The following is an 8,542-nucleotide window of genomic DNA, read 5'->3' on the forward strand; positions in this document are numbered from 1 at the left end:
GTCAGGTAGTGATACTGATGGAGTGACGTTTCTCTCTTTTGCTTCAGGGTTGATACTGATGGCAGTGATATGTCCTCTCTTGTCTCTGCAGAGTTAGGTAACTGAATGGAGTGACGTTCTCCTCTTCTTCTGTACAGGTTGATACTGATGGCGAGTGAGTTTCCTCTAACTTCTGTCAGGTTGCGATACTGAGAGTGATGTTCTCTCTTCTGTCAGGTTGATATACTGATGGAGTGATGTCCTCCTTCTGATCAGTCCCGTTTGTATACTGATGGAGTGATAATGTCCTCTCTTCTTGTCAGGTTATACTGATGGATGATGTCCTTCTTCCGTCAGGTTGATACTGATGGAGTGATCGTTCTCTTCTTCTGTCAGGTTGTATACTGATGGAGTTGAACGTGCCTCTCTTCTGTCAGGTTTGATACTGATGAGTGAACGTTTCTCTCTTCCTGTCAGGTTGATACTGAGGGAGTGATGTTCTCTCTTCGTGTCAGAGTTGATACTGATGGCAGTGAGACGTTTCTCTCTTCTGCCAGGTTGAATACTGATGGAGTGATGTTCTCCTGTCAGGTTATTGATACTGATGAGTGGACGTTCTCTCTTCTGTCAAGGTGAACTGATGGAGTGATGTTGCCTCTTCTGCAGGTTGATACTGATGGAGTGACTTTCTCTCTTCTGTCAGGTTGATACTGATGGAGTGATGTTCTCTCTTCTTTGTCAGGTTGAATACTGATGGAGTGAATGTTCTCTCTCCTGTCATGTTGATACAGATGGAGTGATGTTCCTCTCTCTGTCAGGTTGATAGCTGATGGAGTCGACGTTCTCTCTTCTGTCAGGTGTGATTACTGATGGAGTGATGTCCTCTCTTCTGTCAGTTGATTTACTGATGGAAGTGATGTTCTCTGTTCAGGTTGATACTGATGGAGTGACGTTTCTCTTCTTCTGTCAGGTTGATAAACTGGCGATGGAGTGATGTCCTCTCTTCTTGTCAGGTTGATACTGATGGGTATGTCCTCTCTTCTTTCAGGATTGATAGCTGATGGAGTGACGTTCTCTTTCTGTTCAGGTTAGATACTGATGGAGTGACGTTCTCTCTTCTGTCAGGTTGATACTGATGGGAAGTGATTTCCTCTCTTCTGTCAGGTTGATACTGAGTGGAGTGATGTTCTCTCTCTTCTGTCAGGTGATACTGATGAGTGATGTTCATCTCTTTTCTGTCAAGGGTTTTGAATACTGATGGAGTTGATGTTCTCTCTTCTGTAGTGTTAGTGTGTGGTCTAACCACAATCAGGGATGGCGATGCACAAGGATGTGGACACACACACACTCCGCAAGGCTCTCTGGAACTACATACACTGCTCTGACCGGAATACGGTCTGTCTCTCTCGACACAACACACCTGTATGTTCAATACTGCGGTTTTGTTTATTATTACTGAATGTTTTGTGGGTGTGTAGGTACGATGACTACGACTACGGAGAGGTGAATGTGTTGTTGAGCGAGCCATCAGATGTTTGTGGAAACGGGGTAGCGTGTCATCCAGACAGACTACAGATAGGATCTACTCTGCCTAACTGGAAGACCTCTTCAGACACTCTAGAGAAAGGTACGCACGCACACACACAACACTCAAAAACCATAAGCTAAAAAACCTCTGTCCGTCATCTATCTACCTTTCTTGCTGTGTCACCTGTGTCAGGTGTGTTACTGACTGACCCTGGTCTTCCTGTTATCCTTTCTCCAGGTCCATGTCAACCTTGCATGCTGAGGAGCGCTCGACTACAGGCTGCTCTTACGATACACACTAGGGCTGTCACAACGCTACATGACATGACTACAGGCTGCTCTACTATACAACACTAGGCGGGCTGTCACACGCACAATGACATGACTACAGGCTGCCTACTAACCACTAGACGGGCTTGTCACACGCTACATGAGCATGACTAAGCTGCATAAAACGGCTGCCCCTACATGACATGATAAGGCTGCCTCTACTATAATTACGGGGTTCACACCGCTACATGACATGACTACAGGCTGCTCTACTATACAACACTACGGGCTGTCACCACGCTAACATGACATGACATACAGCTGCTCTACTATACACACTCGGGCTTCACACCGCTACACTGAACAGGACTACAGGCTGGCTCTTACTATAACACTACGGGCGTCACACGCTAGCATTGACATGACTAACAGGCTGCTCTACTAATACACACTACGGGCTGTCACACGCTACATGACATGACTACAGGCGCTTCTACTATACACACTACGGGCTGTCACAACGCTACATGACATTGACTACAGCTGCTCTACTATAGGCACACTACGGGTTGTCACAGCTACAGCGATAACTAGCTGTCACATACATACAGATGGCTGCTCACACTACAATCCTTACGGGCTGTCACACGGCACATTGAACATGACCATGTACGGGCTGTCACACGCTACATGACATGACTACGGCCTGTCCACACGCTACAACTATTACATCTTGGACATGGACTACGGTCTGTCAGCACGCTACATGACATGACTACGGGCTGTCACACGCCTACATTACATGACATGGACTAACGGGCTGTCACACGCTAGCATGACATGACTATCGGGCGTCACACGCACATTACAGGACATGACTACGGCGCTGTCACACGCTACATGACTGACCGTAGTCATGTCATGTAATGTAGCGTGTGACAGCCCGTAGTCATGTCATGTAGCGTGTGACAGCCCGTAGTCATGTCATGTAATGTAGCGTGTGACAGCCCGTAGTCATGTAGCGTGTGACAGGCCCGTAGTCATGTCATGTAGCGTGTGACAGCCCGTAATTATGTCATGTAGCGTGTGACAGCCCGTAGTGTGTATAGTAGAGCAGCCTGTAGTCATGTCATGTAGCGTGTGACAGCCCGTAGTGTGTATAGTAGACACGAGAGAGATAGTATCTATGTCAAGTGAAAGCGAGTCCGTATAATCGAGCATAACCTGAAAGGACCGCCGTTCAGCCAAGGAAGAAGCCACTGATCCAAAACCACGCATATAAAAGTCAGACCTAGCGTTTGCAACTGCCACATGGGAAAAGATCGTACTTTTTTGCTTAGAAATGTCCTCTGGTCTGATTGAAGCAAAAAATAGAATGTTTGGCCATAATGACGCATCGTTTATGTTGCGAGGAAAAAGGGGGAGGCTTGCAAGCCGAAGAACACCAACCCAACGTGAAGCACGGGGGTGGCCAGCTATCATGTTTGTGGGGGTGCTTTGCTGGCAGGAGGAACTGCGTGGCACTTCAAAAATAGATGGCACCCTTGAGGAAGGAAAATTATGGTGGATATATATTGAAGAACATCTCAAGACATCAGTCCAGGAAGTTAAAGCTTGGTCGCAAATGGGTCTTCAAATTGGACCAATGACCCCACAGCATACTTCCAAGAGTTGTGGGAAAAATGGCTTTAAGAACAACAAATTCAAGGTATTGAGTGGCCATCACAAAAGCCCTGACTCAATCCTATAGAAAATTGTGGGCAGAAACTAAAAGCAGTGTGTGAAGCAAGGAGGCCTACAAACCTGACTCAGTTCACCACCTCTGGTCAGGAGAAATGGGTCCCAAAATTCACCCAACATTATTTGGGAAGCTTGTGAAAGGCTACCGAAACGTTTGAGTCCCAAGTTAAACAATTAAAGGCAATGCTACCCAAATACTAATTAGAGTTGTATGTAAACTTCTTGACCCCTGGGAATGTTGGGATGAAAGAAATTAAAGCTTAAATAAAATCATTCTCTCACTATTATTTTTGACATTTTCACATTCTTACAATAAAGTGGATGATCACCTAATGACCTAAAACAGGATTTTTTTACTTCGATTAAATGTCACGGAATTGTGAACAAACGGAGTTAAATGTATTTGGATTAAGGGTGTATGAAAAATTTCCGACTTCACTGTATGTGCCGTAAATTTTCAGTTGGTATAACAAGACAATTAGAAATCCATACTCATTCTTCCCTTTCTCACTCTCTCTCCTGGCATAAAGGAAAACACCACAGGATGTCAGGAGTGAGGAACAGCAAAACGAGTGGATTAGGACACTGCAAAGAAAGTTGAGCCGTCACTGAGTCACCAACATTTTGTTCTTTTCTCAAGCACTAACACTGACTTCACTCGTAGTGAAGAGAGCAAGGAGGATAGTGGGGAAATACAGAAGAAGGGGGGGGAGAAAGAGACCCGAGGCAGGGAGAGAGAGAGGGGCAGATAGGGGGGTTAGTGAGAGGACAGTGGGAGGTGGGGAAACAGAAAGACGAGAGAGAGGCAGATAGGGGGGTGTAGGTGAGAGGAACAGTGGGCAAGGTAGAGGGAACAGAAGAAGAGAAAGGACAGATAGGGGGTAGTGAGAGGAACCAGATGGGAGGTGGGGACAGAAAGAGAGAGGATGGCAGAGACTGGGGATAGGAGAGGAACAGTGGGAAAGTGGGGGAACATGAGAGGAGTAATGTAGGGTAGGGAGGGGAGGATAAGTTTCTGGGAAGTTCAGGTTGTCTCAGGGACTTCTGTTTCCAAGATAGAGGTCATTACATCCTCTCCTCCAGAGAGAAATGGCGCGATAGAGTGAAAAGGTTCAAGTAGAAAGGAAGACTGCGAGAAAGTGTTGAAGCTGATGAGCGAATCGCACATGGCAGTACATGTAGGCAACGCTGAGATCCTGATAGAGCGTAACCTTTTGGCCTGCCTGCTGTCACGTCACAGACCAACATTCCCCCGTCAGACCCTGGGAATCAACCAGCAACCTCCACTACTGGTGGCCCTCTAACCTCCAGGTTGGCGTTAAGGTGTGGTTAAGGTCTGTAGTACAGTATTCGCCTGTATTAGTAGCTGAACTGTGTCTTGGTGGGCAAGCGGAGTTCTTTACAGCCCCACAACTAGGCTACGCGCTCACTTCCTTCCGCACGCCAGAGGCTAAAGGCAGAAGTGAATTCGTTGCGAAACAGATGTTGATGAAGCCAGGCTTCAGAATTAGCCCTAATCACGTCTTCTTCTCCTGCCCTACATCTTATCTTTCTCTCTCACACTGTTTCTCCTCTCTCCAGTACCAAACAACTGAAGGGACAGTGAAGCAGGCTCCACATTTGAATTGCATAGCCTTTGATCTCTAGCCTACAGAACAGACGCCACTGTAGCCTGCCTCTGGCCTACTACCAACAGGTCTGGATCGATTTATGACACACAGTGACGCTGCGCACCTGTAATACACAGAGCTGAGGTTCACGCGCTTATAAGTAATTCTGTTATTGCTCTGTAAGTTGATTTCAAAATAACATGACTTTGACAGGCTCAGCGCTGAACTGCCCAGGCTACAGCAGCGGAGAAGCGGAAGTGGTTCTGGATTAAGCACCCACCACATTTTTGCGCAGCACTTCACTCTTCACTGGCAAACTTCCTTTTTTTTTTTTTTTGAAATGCCCAATAAAAAATATGTTTCTCCAACACACTCATTCTAGCAAATAACAAAAAGGGCACGGTTTCACAAACATTTTGGTTTGATTAACATAACAGAAGTGATTTAAAAAAAAAAAAAGGGTGTCGTGATGAGAAACGCAAGATGTGTCCTGTGGCCCAACTCTAGGGAAACCGCTCACATTAGCCACCGAAACCATGGTATTATAGTCAGAGATAGACTTTAACACAATGAGGAGAGAGCAGCAACACAGAGGTTATGAAGGAGAGAGAGAGGAGATGTTATGAAGGGGGAGAGAGAGAGAGAGGACAGATGTTATGAAGGGGAGAGAGAGAGAAACAACAAGAGAATTATGAAGGGGAGAGAGAGAGAGAGAGAGAACCACAGAGGATTATGAAGGGGAGAGAGAGAGAGAGAACACAACAGAGATTATGAAGGAGGCAGAGGAGAGAGAGAACACAACAGAGATTATGAAGGAGCGAGAGAGAAGAGAGCAACACAGAGGTTTATGAAGGAGAGCGAGGAGAACGTTCTGAAGGGGGGGAAGACGAGAGTACAGGTTCTGAGGGGGGAGAGAGAGAGAAAGACAGGTTCTCTGAAGGGGGAGAGAGAGAGGTTCTGGAAGGGAGAGAGAGAGACATCACAGAGGTTCTGAAGTTGGGTGAGAGCGAGAGTAGAGACACACACACAGAGGTTTCTAGGGGGAGAGAGAGAGCACGGTTTGAAGGGGGAGGGGGGAGAGAGGCAGGTTTCTGAAGGGGGAGGGAGAGAGAGACGCGCATTCATATCTGGTGATCCGCTTCACGCACAGATATTCGGGGAAGCCAAAACAATTTACAATTTACACACAGATGTATTTACTATAGCCATACAAAACAACCAGACACTTAGTTTAGGCTACAGAGGTTCGAGACTCACTTTATACTCACTCTCCCACTTGCTAAACACACATCGACTGACTTACCCGGAAGCACTTACGGGTCGCCCGTTATTCCGTGGGGCTGGCGAAGAAAGTGTGAAACAGCACGGGGAGGTAAAATTCCAGGCGCTGAGGACAGAGGATGAGAAAGCCTGAGCGCTTCCTCGCGGAGGGAATTGGATGCGCGGCGCGCTCTCTGTGTCCGGAAGGGTTGGATTGACTGACACGCGCAGTGACATGACTGTTTCCATCCAAAGCGCCGCTCCCTGGATGCTTGTGGTCAGCTCTCAGCGGAATTTAAACAGAAAAAGTAGAAATCCGGGGCTTCTTAATTACGTCTTGCAACGGAAATCGTTACACATTTAAGAACCAAAACGGAAGGCAAATGGAACGAAATGGAGAAGGGACCTACATGAATTTGGTCAAATAGAAACGATCCTTTTCGTTTGCAAAACGTTTTCGTTGTGGTGAACGGTTTGCTTACAAAACGTTGCAACAGACGAACGTTTTGCAACAGAATGGGCGTAATGAATAAAGCCATGATTTTGACTTTGAATAACATAATTAATGTAGAAATTCGAATTGTTCCAAACGCAACATCAGGTTGATTTGACAAAACTTCGGTGCTGTAAGCTGTCGCACAGCACTGAGCCCAGGAATAGACATGTGCCAGTCAGCTGAACCCCTTCCTACCCAAGAGACGATATTACCAACACTCTGCATCTGGAGAGGTGCGAGTGCTACAGTGAATGAGGTTATAAGTTTGTGTTTGTGTGACTTTCGCCTACAGTTTATAACCACCATGTTGTCAACATAGCATCCGTTCTGTTCTTTACAGACTAGATCCACAATTCTCTGTTGGGAACTAAAAGTTCCATGAAACTCCGTAATTTGACGTTCCAGTAAGAGAAGACCCTTTATATCCACCTCGGAGCCCAGTCTTGGAACGGCAGAGGTCTTTCAGGTATGCCTGCAGAAAGATCTGAACTTCACCACCATGTTGTTGATTTTGATAACAAAATAATATTTAATTGTACATTACAAAAATACATGAACCATTCATTCAATTGTCTTATGTATGATCTGAAGCATTAAATGGTAACAGCCACTGTGAACAAAGTAGCTAGTACAATAATAGTTTAACACAGTGCAGTGATTGATTGACTGGATCAACCTAACTCTTATAATGTGTAGCATTATAACCAAAAACACAAAAAGGCAGCTTATTACACACAGAGCAGATAACATAACATTGACTTATGATCAATCTGAACTGTCGGATTCAGACATTCACTGTGTGTAGTCCATGTCGCGTGTGACGCAGGGCCGTAAGTCCATGTCATGTAGCGGTGTGACAGCGCCGTAGTCATGTCTGTAATGTAGCGTGTGACGCCCGTAGTCATGTCATGTAGCGTGTGAAGCCCGTAGTCCATGTCATGTAATGTAGCGTGTGACAGCCGTAGTCATGTCATGTAGCGTGTGACAGACCTGTAGTCCGTGTCATGTCCCATGTAATTGTAGCGTGTGACAGGCCGTAGTCTGTCATGTAGCGTTGTGACAGCCCGTAGTCATGGTATTGTATGTGCGTGTGACAGCCCGTAAGTCATGTAGCTGTGGAGCAGCCCGTAGTCTGTGATGTAGCGTGTGACAGCCCGTTAGATTATCAGTCATGTAAGCGTGTGACAGAGCCCGTAGTGTGTATAGTAGAGCAGCCTGTAGTCATGTCATGTAGCGTGTGACAGCCCGTAGTGTGTATAGTAGAGGCAGCCTGTAGTCATGTCATGTAGCGTGTGACAGCCCGTAGTGTGTATAGTAGAGCAGCCTGTAGTCATGTCATGTAGCGTGTGACGCCCGTAGTGTGTATAGTAGAGCAGCCTGTAGTCTGTTTCAGTGTAGCGTGTGACAGCCCGTAGTGTTGTTATAGTAGAGCAGCCTGTAGTACCATTGTCATGTAGCGTGGTGACAGCCCGTGTGTGTATAGTAGAGCAGCCTGTAGTCATGTCATGTAGCGCTGTGAACCCGCGTAGTGTGTATAGTAGAGCAGCCTGTAGTCATGTCATGTAGCGTGTGACAGCCCGTAGTGTGTATAGTAGAGCAGCCTGTAGTCATGTCATGTAGCGTGTGACAGCCGTAGTGGTGTAGTAGGCAGCCTGTAGTC

The 8,542-nt window shown here is 46.4% G+C and overlaps 1 protein-coding gene across 6 annotated transcripts in view; it reads right to left on the reverse strand.

Annotated features, from left to right (window-relative positions):
• Positions 1-8,361: 8,361 nt before the first annotated feature.
• sesn2 (sestrin 2) overlaps positions 8,362-8,542 on the reverse strand; it is an 11,439-nt gene continuing 11,258 nt past the window's right edge. For all 6 annotated transcript variants that reach the window (XR_011474461.1, XM_070436266.1, XM_070436268.1 and 3 more), the window contains one exon: positions 8,362-8,542. This exon is cut by the window's right edge and continues 164 nt beyond it. The gene's annotated coding sequence lies outside the window, so the exon portion shown is untranslated.

The sequence above is a fragment of the Salvelinus sp. IW2-2015 genome, linkage group LG31, assembly GCF_002910315.2.
Source record: "Salvelinus sp. IW2-2015 linkage group LG31, ASM291031v2, whole genome shotgun sequence".
Lineage (NCBI taxonomy): Eukaryota > Metazoa > Chordata > Actinopteri > Salmoniformes > Salmonidae > Salvelinus > Salvelinus sp. IW2-2015.